The following is a 12,684-nucleotide window of genomic DNA, read 5'->3' on the forward strand; positions in this document are numbered from 1 at the left end:
ACTCCTTGCAGAGCAGACAGCAAAGGCCCTGGCCAATGGTGTGATGAGGAATTTTGGACCCATTCCTACCTTGTGGGCTCCTGGTAAGACTTTCTGAAAATCCATTCCAGATGGAAAGTCACGCTCCTCTGACAGGGATATCAATTATAGAATCTTTCTTTTCTTTTTTTTTTGCCTGAGGCAAAGAATGAAAACAGAGCGAAATCACATGTTTGTGTTTAAGCATCAGTGGCAGATAAGTCAGTGAGCATGAAGTTAAGGTGCTGATCACAGAGCCCCACATCTTGGTTCTAGTCCCAGGGCCTGAGCTCTTACTTTGAAAACAGGGGCTGTCTTGAAAATGTTACTGGTCTTCATGGGTGAAATTATGGATGCAAATTTGTCTTGAGACCTCTTGGTTGCAAAGAACAAAACCCACTGAAATTACACACACACACACATACACACATGTAAAGGGGGAAGGTTGTATTTATCAATAAGATACGTTGTTGTTGTTGTTAGTTGCTGTCGAGTCAATTCTGACTCATGGCGACCCCATGTATACAGAGAAGAGCTGCTCCATAGAGTTTTCAAGGGTGTGACCTTTTAGAAGCAGATTGCCAGGCCTGTATTCCAAGGCATCTCTGGGTAGGTTTGAACCGTCAACTCTTCCGTTAGTAGTCCAATGTTTAAGCATTTGTGTCACCCAAGGACTCCTATCAAGAATCTATTGATTGGGGCATATAATTAAATGAAAGGTCAGAGGGTGTAATTACTGTTCACAAAAGAATGCTTTGTTTTAGAGAGCGCCACCTAGGTCACACGATTCACATGACCATTTACTGACCTGTAAGGCCGCCTGGGTGGCACAACTGTTAAGCACTCAGCTACTAACAAGAAGGTTGGTGGCTCGAGTCCACCCAGAGACCTCGGAAAAAAGCCGAGGCAATCCACTTCGGAAAGCTCACAGCCACTGAAAACCCTACTGAGCACAGTTCTACTCTGAAACACAACGGGTTGGCATGAGTCAGAACAGGCTCAAAGGCAATGAGTTTGGGTTTTGTTTTGTTTTTCTTTTTAAAGATCTTTACAAGCAAGAACGCTGCCTGTCTTATATAGTACTCTCAACACCTAGAACAGAGCCCAGTGAGCAGTGGGTGATGGAATACTGAAAGAACAAATGGATGAGCAAATGTTTTGAGTCCTCTTCAAATAGAAGAGATGATAAGAGAGACATTAATGTGTTTTCTTGGCAGCCCATTACTGTCATACCGGAAAAAAGCAAACACGAGGTGCTCTGCCGGGGCCTGGGTGAGCTAGGGCTGATCACGAAGACTGGTGTAGTTCCAGGAACTGGGAAGACCGGAGCCTTAGACTCAGTTTAGGATTGCTTTTGCACCGGTTTAGCTCAGATCCAGCAAAGAAACAGCGCCAAGAATATTCTCAAGATCACAGGCTCACGGAAGTGAAGCAGCCCCAGTGTTTGGGGCCAATAAACTCCTACAGAACAGGCTATCCACCAGGACACTGGAGCCCAGGCGAAGGGCCACCGGTCAGCTCTGGGTACGTGAAGGAAGAGCCATACGAGCCCTTGAGATACCTTCTGTTTCTTACTGCTTTTTGGACCCCAGTCAGCCCCACCATTTTACAAAGCACATTTAATTTATAAGATAAAGCCATTTCAAAATGTATTGCTATATCTATACATAAGCAATAGCTTCACTATCGTCCTCTGCTTCTCATTTGAGTTAAGGATTTGCAGTCCACAGTGGGGACAGGTTAATGCTGGGATACCTTTGGACCTGTCACCTGAGGAGATGGGGGACCTCAGGATCAGAATGAGGGCTTATTGGTTGTAACGCTGTCGTGTCCTTAATGGCCTGTAAATGCTGGGAGCTATATGCTTCCTCCAAATCTCTCTCTTTGAAGGAAAGAAAGCTCTAGATACTCTGCGGGACTCCCTCCGGAGGCTTACTGAAAATCGATGATGAAATTAAAAGTGGAAAAAGAAGACCACAGGAGGTTTCTAAAGGATCTTCGATTTCTCTGACACATTGGCCTTAGAGGAAAAAGTGTTGTTGAAAAGCACGTGGGACTAGGAAGACATTAACTAGCAGAGAAATGCAGCCATCACTCCCTAGCCGGCCAGGCTAGGTTTCCCTCCGCCCACCTTGTCCCTGAAATCCGGATGGGAGGAGAGGCAAAGGACGGAAATCACTTCTAATCTTCGGGATTCACCATCTGCAAGTGAACTGGGGTTTCTTGACTCTTGGAAACTTTTCGAAATTAAACTAGAGATAGGTGCTGTGCTGAAAGAAGTAGGAGGCTTTAATCTGTACCCTGAGGAGACACACAAAGCCGCCGTGACTGTGATATTGTCTCTGATCTTTGCAAAAGCTCTGGAGCCACATGTCACCGAAAAAATCAGATCAGTTTTTCCTGGGAGATCCCAGGATGAGAACTGTGATGCTTATTCATCTCCAGATCCTTAAAAACCCAAAACCAAACTCATCGCTGTAGAGTCAATTCGGACTCATGGTCACCCCAGGTTACAGAGTAGAGCTGAGCCCCACAGAGTTTCCTTGACTGTAATCTTTACGGAAGCAGATCACCAGACCTTTCCTTTCAGAGCAGCTGGGTGGGTGCAGCCTGCCAACTTTGGGTTAGTACATAAGCACAAACCATCTGTGTTACCAGGGACTTCTGTGTACTGAGGAGGGCTGATAGTCAGCTTGTACTCCGTGTCATGTCCACACACCAGATATCAACACCTGGCACCTGTTCTGAGTGGCCTGTGCCCATGCAGTGCAGGTTGGTATATATTTTTGAATGTCACCCTTGTAGCAGATGACACTGATGGCTAGACCATATCCTCGGCCCACCTGAGTTTACCTGTAACTACAGTAGACCATTTCCAGTGTACTGACAACTTCCTACCTCACAGGCACACATCTCTCTTCTCTGGCACCACAGGAGCTGGCTCCACAGAAGAAAAAAACCCTTGCCCTCAAGTAGATTCCAACTCATAGCGACCCTATAGAAAGCAGGTGCAATCTGGAGGTACAGAAGAGTTGAAAGCCTCAGGGGCAACTCTTAGGCAGTGGTATGAGGTGTCAATGGCTAAATCCTCCAGCCTCCCCAGCCTATGATGAGAAGGCAGCCCGTCGCAGTTTCTCAGAGGGTCCCCAGTAAGACCCAGCCCCAGCCCCAGCCCCAGCTGCTCATAGTAGTAAACTGCTGGTTAACGTACTTTTATTGCCTTTCTCCTTTCCTTGATTCCCTTTCCCAGTTCCTTCACTTTTCCTTCCTAGGATCACTTTCCAAAAAACTTCCCGCTTACCTCGCAGGGTCTGTTTTGGGGAGGAACCCAAACTGAGAAATGCCTGGCCTGACCCCTGGCACTGAGAACAGTATTTTGGACATCATAACAGTCAAAAAGCACATGGGACTGTCTTAGGAAACTGCCTAGTAGTAATTCCAGGTATTCCTTGTAAGCCTCTGGGAGGCGATCCACAGTTAGAGATTAGGAAGCAGAGAAAATGGAAAAGCCCTTTTCTTCCACGAAGAAGGAACAGCCCATATGTGAGGCCAGAAACGTGTGGTAAATGCAGAGAAAGGTTGTATTTCTGCAAGCCTGGGACTCAGGCGGGTAGAGGACGAATGGTGGGAATGAGACAGGATATAGGTATTTGTCAATTCTCTCTCCCTTTGTCTCGCTGGGTTTTTTTTTTTTTTTTTTTTGTCTCACTGCAGTGAGAGAGCTTGCAAGGTGGGGGTTAGGGGAGCAGCTCCAGGTTGTCCAATGACCTACATTCCTCATGGGCCAGGGTTAAGGCTCAAGCACAAAGGAGCACGCCACCTCTATGAAACCGGTCCAGGACCTGTGAGCTACCTGTACTCCTACACAAAGGTACCCGAAGCATTCACCCTTCCACACACACGTCAACAGATACTCGTGAAGAACCTGTGCCAGATTCCGGGGATACAGTGAGGGAGCAAGGTAGACATAGTTCTTATGGAGGTGTCTGGGTTAAAGGAAGATCCTACACTCACACTGGGAAGAAATAGTTCAGTAAGTACCACAGCAGGAGAAGCACGGCATGGTCCAGAAATACCCAATGAGTGCACCTAACTTTGTTGTTGTTTTATGGATGACTTCCCAGAGGGTATGCTTCTCATCTAAGTCCTGAAAGATGAGTGGGAGTTGGCAAGGCAAAGAGGAAAGGGGATATCATCATCAAAGAGCATGGTAGGCTCAAGAAACTGGGGCAGAATGTTTATATGACTGAGGTACAGCATAAGGTGAAAGTATGAGAAATGAGTCTGGGAAGCTGGTTAGAGGCCAGATCATCAAAACCTTGAGGGCCACGTTAAGAAGATATGTGTGTTTACTGCAGGACTTCTCAGAGCTTTTAATGGGACATAACCCATTGCTGTCGAGTCGATTTCGACTCATAGCGACCGTACAGGACAGAGTAGAACTGCCCCACAGAGTTTCTAAGAAGCACCTGGTGGATTCAAACTGCCGACCTTTCAGTTAGCAGCTGTAGCACTTAACCACTACGCCATCAGGGTTTCCTTTTGATGGGTACGTATCTTAATTTGGAAGCCCTGGTGGCACAGTGGTTAAGAGCTAAGGTTGCTAACAAAAAGGTCGGCAGTTCAAATCTACCAGGCGCTCCTTGGAAACCTTGTGGGGCAGTTCTACTCTATCTTGTAGGGTCACTATGAGTCGGAATCAACTCAATGGCAACAGGTTTTGTTTTGTTTTTTATCTTAATTTGGATTCTCCTTAAAATGTGGATTAGAATACAATTAGTTTATTTGGGAGGTGATTTTAGCAACTCCAGTAGGGGAAAGCGAAGTTAATCAATACAGGGTGAGGGAGTGAGCAGGTTTACCTCTGTGGGCAAGTGGAGCTCAGTCCTGCTGGCGAGCCCTGGGACACAGTGTACGACAGGTCTCAGAGTTAACCCAATCCACTGGCAAGGAAGCTGAGAATTCTCTCCCAACTACTGTCCCCCATCCGTCAAAGTCAGCTTCTAGGGCATTGACTTTCAGGAACTTCCAGCTTGCCCTGAGGGCTACCAAGTGAGCTCTGGGTCAGGAGGGAAAAAAAAAAAAACAACTCAGGGCAAAGAGGTGCAGGTGTTTACAGTAATTAGAGTGTTCAGGAGATCCGGGCAGACCATGGACGCTGCCCACTACTAAAGGCTAATGTGGTTTGTGAAGCGCCAAGAGTTTCATAAAATATGCATGAAGTTTGTATATGTTCCAAATATATTTAACCAGAGTCCTCTTTGTACAGAGCATCCTAGAGGGCAAGTGATGTCCCACATAGCACACTTTAGAGGTTCCTTATCTAGTTCAGTGGTCGGCAAACTTAGTCTGCAAGGGGCCAGATGGTAAATATTTTTGGATTTGCAGGTCATATGGTCAGTGTCACAACTACACAACTCTGTCGTTGTATCATGAAAGCAGCCATAGACAATGTGATAACAAATGAGTGTGGCTGTGTTCCAGTAAAACTTTATTTACAAAATTGAATGGTGGGCCGGATTTGGCCTATGAGCTATAATTTGCTGACTGTTGCTGTAGGTCAGTCCTGCATCTCCAACCAGCTCTGAGATCTAAGACATGTTTGTGTTTGTCCTACACAGCAGAGAGGTCAGCTGGACAGATGATAGAAAAACTTTTACTGCCCCCTCCCCACACAGACCCACAGCCAATGTGCTGCAGAGGGATATGCCTAGTCTCTCTGGAACTCTATCCCAACTGGTCCTCTGCAGCAGCCTGTTCATCCCATTTTGCTCAAAGCCTCTCTGCTAGGGAAAAACAAGGGAGCCTAAATTTAATTATTCTGCTGGGGAATTAAAAATAGTGTTGCCCCGAGGCTGCCTGATGCCAGAAATCTTTGGTGTCACGAGTAGAGAAAAATAAATAGCAGCTCAGAATAAACAAGTTCTACCCACATCTCATCAGGTGTCAGCAGGGCCCTAGGGAAGTGTGAAGACTGGGGGAAGTGGAGGAGGCAGTCAGCTGGCAAGGCCAACTTTTTTATTTTTGAGCTTGAAGACAAAAGGACAACAGTTTCTCCTCATACGCCCATTTAGCCTGCATTTATTGGCCACCTAATGGATGACGGGCATTTGTTCCTTCATTCAGTAAATACACGTAGAATGCCTACTTTGTGCTAAACGTGTGAGAGACACAACTGGCTATATAAGTTGTGGGGTCCAGAGCAAAGCAAAAATGCAGGGCCCCGCATTCGACGTTGATGAAGAATTTCAGCATGGTGAAAGCAGAGCATTAAACCAAGTGTGGGGCCCTTGTAAGCACAGGGCCTGTGCACCTGCATACGCCACCCACCCATGAAGCCAGCCGTGGTGCTAGACCTAGATGTTACAAAGGTATAAGAGGCAGCCCTTTCCCTGGAGAAGCTTACGATCCAGGAATGGAGGGAAGATGTGTGGATAAAAGACACTATTGGTGCTTCACCCTTGTCATCTGCAATCCCTTTACCACTTTCGTTCACGTTCAACAGCCAGCATTGCATCTTATAGTTGGAGGCTGCCCACAGGCTCCCAGGAACACTTTCCTGCTAGCACAGAGAACCTGAAGTCCTTCACCAACGACTGGCTTCTGTGGAGTATGGCTGGACTTCTCCTTTGACCCTGATTGGTCAAAGCTGAGGCCAGGTGTGCACTGAGCCCACCCCTTACAGCATTGGGTCACACTGGTCAATGGTTTGGCTTCCATCTCTTCCTCTTTCCCCACTTATCCACCAGTTCTTTTCAGGAAATTTCCTAATAAATCTCCTCAACACAAGTTCTCATTCCAAGGTCTGCTTTTAGGGAGCCCAATCTAAGAGAAATGTATAAAAATAGTTGTAGGTGATAGGCAGGGAGAAGAGTGAGCTGTATGGCCTTCTCTGCATGGAGAAGGTAGTAGGATTTAAATCACCAAGGTAGATTGCAGACAAAATGTGAACAATGTTGAATGGTAGCCGAAGAAGTGAGGTGTATGACCTTCTCTGTATTCTGGTAACCTCCCTTCCTCACCCCTTCAGGTCTAGGGGTGGTAATGGATCCTCATTCTTGTTAGCCGTGGGGTCCTATACCAACTCACACTGGTTTCCCTAAACCCTGCCCATATCTATGGAAGCAGTCTCTTTGTAATGCTTCTCAATCAGTTGGAGTATACCATTTGGACCTTGCTGGGGTGCTGACTAATATAGACACAAAAGGGTTGGGGACTATCCAGGTGAAGGGAAAAGCTCAACCAAAGGCATAGAAGCCAGGCTTGAAAATGTGAGACTAGCAAGTAGAGAATGCACCACCCACAGACCCTGCATGGAAGGGAGAGTAGGATTTGAAAACCAAGGTGGATTTCTCACAAAATATGAAGGACCTGGAATGGTAGCCCAAGGAATTGAGACTTTGAGCCATGATATTTCTGAACAGAGCTGTGATGTGATCAAAGATGTATTTGGGGGGGGGGAGTTGACCTGAAAAAAGTGAGAAGAAAATGGATTGAAGATAACTGGAACCACGTTGGCCAGCATGGAGGCTACTGCAGTGATCTAGTCAGAGTCAGATTAAAGTGAGGGCCGGCTGGACGGTACAATAAGAGGGAAAGCCAAGCTCCATCTGATATCAACAATGATGCCCTTCGTTCTGCAGCCTCTTCTGAATCCAGCTTGAACTTTTGGCAGTTCCCTGTTGGTGTACGACTGCAGTCATTTTTGGTTTATCTCAGCAAAATTTGCTCACATGTGATATTAATGATATTGTTTGATAACTTCCACATCCCATTTTGTTGCCTCTCTTTGGAACAGGCACAAATATGGACCTTTTGGATTGCCTTAGGACCCTTGTTAATGGGATCATATAGTGCCTGGTACCTATCTGTTTAGAACTTATCATACAAATGAATAACTCTCAGTGTTGGTTTCACATTCTACCTGCCCGTTTGTACCATAAACTCCAAGTGGGCAGAGACCACGTTTGTCTTGCTCACCACTGTGTCTTCAGAGTCCAACCCAAATTTCTCGCACGCAATGAATATACGATGGATGGATGGATAAGAGGAAGAACGGGTAGGTGGAATTAACAGCTTCTGAATGTTGCTTTTTTAAAAAAAAGGTGGCTTGACCTTGACTTTCTAGATTATATTCAGGTTAAGTCATTCTTTCATCTTCCTGTGCTATTTCTCTTGTTTTTATTTGGCTCTACAGCTGAATTTCAGAAGTCCCATTTCAGAGGGTAATTAATAGAGTACATTTCTTCCGAGAAAGTTGGTAGATCTGAGCTGCTTATGCTCTTGGAACAAAGGAGAATGCTGACAGGAGGATGCAGTCTCAAAGAGGGAAATTCTGAGAAGCATTTTGCAAGGTAAACATCCTTAGGAGAAGGAAGTGATGAAGCTAAAATCAGTGTTTCCTGTTGAGGCCCACTTTGTATTACAGATCACGGAGGGCCTTGGCTAGATAACCTGCTGGTGGCAAACAGCCCGCAATTCCTTTCTTTCTCCTTCTGACTTTGGCCAACGCACTGCAAGGTTCATCTGGTTGTTATTTGATAGCTTCTTCCTGCATTCTGGGGGAAGATGAAGCAGGACTCTACCCAAAGAAACTCCTGGGTTTGTGGGACCAATTCAACTGCCCATTACCCCGATTGTATGTTCTCTTGCAAAGGCCCTGCATGACACAGACAGGACAACCAAACAGGCGAATTGAGGAGATATTAGCAAAATGACGATTTACGAAAGCATGGACAGGGTAAGAGAAACCAACAAGAGATGTTGAAGCACGCTGGACCTAGCAGCAGTGCGAAGCTGTTGGACCATCCGCTGTAGACAAGAATATCTACATTTAACACGTGAGAATGCTGGAGTTGATTCTCCTGTACAGATGTTCCAAGGGAGGCCCAAATTAGGAAATATAAGTGGCAGCACTTGGAAAAATGAAGCTCATCGCCAAGAAATATTACTGCACCTTTCTTTCCATCCCCTTGCCTCTGTATCTCCTCCAAGGCACTCTGCCCTCTTGCTTTCTCTTGTTGTTCTTCACACAGGATGAACTGTAATGGCTCTGTGGTTTTAAACAGGAGTCACCTCATGTTAGAAGTTTCACTGGCTGACTTTCAATCACTCCTGGAGTATACATCTGTTCCCTTTGCCTAGCCAATGTCCGGTCTCCCTTCTCATGACCACACCTGCTTGCCTTTGAATGCTGGATTGGGTGGTCCATCTGGACCCAGTGGAATCACCATGCTTCCCAAATCTGAGATGGACCTACCATCATAGTGATTGTGTCAGGGATGGACACATACCTAATATAAGCCAGAGAGTGCGTGCTGAAGATATTACTCACACCACTAAGAAAAAGGCCTTCTCATTCAGCAAGGGAGTGTACGCTGGTGGAACGGACACCTAGAGAGAGCTGTCCGAGGATAAAACCAACACAAGAAACCAAGCTGAGATGAAGAGAGGCGGATTCACGGTGGTGTTGGGCGAGGACCTGGCTCCATACTTGTTGGAAAGCGGCACTTCATGATGCCAGGCTCCCCCTGGGCCTCTCCATTAGGTGACTAAGGTGTTGCTTTTTTTGTTTGAGCCTGTTGAAGAGAGCTTTCCTCACTTGTAGAAGCTCCCAGGTCCATCCTGAGAATGTATATTGTTGAGTTGATTCCAACTCATAGCAACCCTATATGACAGAGTAGAACTAACCCACAAGGTTTCCTAGGCTGTCATATTTACAGGAGCAGATTGCCCAGTCTTTTCTCCCAAGGAGCTACTGGTGACTTTGTACCACTGATCTTTCAGTTAGCAGCTGAGTGCTTAACTATTGCACCGTTAGGGATCCTGGCAATCCTGTGTATGCGCCCCTCTCTGATGTGTTGCAGTCTCTCCTGTGCAGTGTTTTCTTTCTGGGTTGTAATTTCCCCATGTCAGGATTGAAACCTGTAACACTGTGCTAACACCTGTGTTAACAGATGAGTTCAAGATCTTCTGACATTAGTGTTAATTTTGAAGGAATTGTAATGTCATTGTGGCTACTTTTAAAGCTCTTTTATCTTTTAGGACACATCAAAATATTTATGGAAGACATGATATAATATCTGGGACTTGCCTCAAAATAATAAGGCAGCAAGGAAGTGGGTGAAGAGATAGATAGATGAAACAAAATTGGCCATGAGTTGATAATTACTGAACCTGGATGACAAGTACATGAAAGCCCATTGTAGTATTTTAGTTACCATCATCTGTTTGAAATTTTCCATTATACTTATTTTTTAAATATCCTCTGAATGAAGCAGGCTCTAACAAGGTGTGTGTGCACGTGAACACACACACACATGACAACGGGACAGTTATCTGAAGGAACATTTTATGTGAGTCAGGCAGCCTGAGTTTTGATGCTGCTTCCATCAATGAGTAGCACTGGGACGCTGAGCAATCGCTTCCCCTCTCTGTACCTCAGTTTCCTTACCTGTAAAAATGGAAAAAAATGGGTTAAATTATTTCCACAAAAATCTCTTAACCTCAAATATACAAATTGGGACATTTTTAATCTCTTTTTTTAGGTTAAATTACCTATATAGTGCCTCAACTTTCCATTCGTAGCATGAAAGACACTGCCCTCAGCATCTGCAGCACACTGCAGCCAAAGGGACCATAATGAAACTTCGTGTCCTGCTCTGATGAACTTCAGTGGGAGAGAAACCTGAAATCCACAGTCACTGGGAAACTGCCCTTTTCTTCTCTTGCATGCTGAAAGGTCACTTCTGTGTGTGGGTTACGCCAAGAAGGCATTCCACAGTCCACTTCTGCTCTGAGGAGGGAAAGAAATTCCTTTTTTATTTAGCCTTTAGACCTCATGTTTGCAGAACGTCAACTCTCTACCTCCCTTCAGAATTCCTATCTGAAGTCCACAAGATTAAAGGTCTTATTGAGTCAAAGAGACTCTCTCTCCTCAAAGGTGCAGCCAATGAGGAAGAGGAAGGAGAAGAGGGAGAAACAAAGAGAGAAGGTGCCTCTTGGAAAACACCTACACAGCTATCTGGTTCATAGTGGTGGTTGGTTTTTTCCTAACGTCTTTTGTGAAAAAAAAAAAAAAAGATATGTGCTCATTATAAAAAAATTCAAGCGAAACAGAAAGCACAGAAACACTACTGGGAAGTCATCACTGTTAGCATTTAGATATCAGGAGTGTAAGGAAACTAAAAGGACCCGGGGCTCCTGGGAGAAGTGGCTGATTTTAGAGCAGGGCCAGGGAATGTAAGTGAGCCTGATGCATCTTGCTATGCCAGAACGAAAGGAAGAGCTCAAAAGTGATAATAATGGGGGCATTTCACAAGGACACAGGAGTCACTTAATGAAGCTCGCACAAGCCAAATCTGAGACAATTTAGACATCAAAATAATAGAGGATAGTAATGAATTACACACAACTGAAAAAAGGAATGTGTAATTCCATACTGAAAACAGATAAAAATAAAAAATGGGAAGAAGGAAGGACTCTTGCTTACAGCAGAATTTTGAATGCCAACGCTGGCAAATGTCCAAGTACTCACTGGAGTCGGTAAATCCCCACAGGCTGCTTATAAGTTACAAGGGAAAAAATAGTAACCATATAGTGAAGAAACCAGACAACGCTTTGACCTAGTGATCAAAATTTACATCACCAATGAAGAACAGATGGACACTGTGACCTCCAGGTGGAAAGTCCTAGAAGGATACAGCAACACTTCTGTAGTATTCCAGCCAGGAATACACAACCTGAATCCAATCACGAGGAAACGTCAAACCAGCCCAAAATTACAAATATCCTATTAAAAAAGGGAGTGTGCTATATTCGTCAAAAATATCAATGTCATAAGAAGCAAAGAAGGGCTGTGAAAATGTCCCAGATTAAAAGAGACACAACAGCTAAATGTAAGACTGGCTCCTGTGTTGGAGAAAACTGACCTAGAGGACATTGTTAAGTCAATTGATAAAAAACGGAACATGGACAATGGATTAGATAAAAAAATTGTCTGTCAATATCAAATTTTCTGAAATTTTAGTGTGGCTTGGGGAGAAAATGTTCTTTTTAGGAAACACGTAGGGGCAAAGAGGCATAATATATATGCAGTTTACTCAAAAGGTTCAGGAAAAAATTTGTATGTACATAGTTGTGATAAATGTTAAAAACTGGTGAATCTGAGCATAGAGTACATGAATGTTCTTTGTGCTGTTCTTGAAACTTTTTCTATAAGATTGACATTTGTAAATGAGAACATTTTAAAGAGCCTAGAAGAAACATACTGAAGGCGTAAAACGTGGCCAGAGCAATAACATCTCGTTGAATTACATGTTCCCTCTTCATTCGTCGATTCCATGAACATCCACTGAGTGCGAACCGATACTGGCACTAGTGATGCACAGAAGACTCTGTCACTCAGTGTTGCAGAGCTACTTAAAGACTGAATCAGGATCAGGACCCAAAGCTTATTTTAGTGACAAAGGAGAGGCCTTGCACTAGCGTCCAGAAAATAGACCCGGGAAGAGTAACACATTTTACCTAATCTTATATTTACTGTACCATATATTTATTTAAAGCAATGTACTTGAAATTTCCTATTGTCAAAAAAAAAAGTTGTATATTCATTGATTCAGTGACTTGCATATTTTTACTGTCCCACCATTATTATAAAGGAAGAAA

Source organism: Elephas maximus, chromosome 20 (genome assembly GCF_024166365.1).
Source record: "Elephas maximus indicus isolate mEleMax1 chromosome 20, mEleMax1 primary haplotype, whole genome shotgun sequence".
NCBI lineage: Eukaryota > Metazoa > Chordata > Mammalia > Proboscidea > Elephantidae > Elephas > Elephas maximus.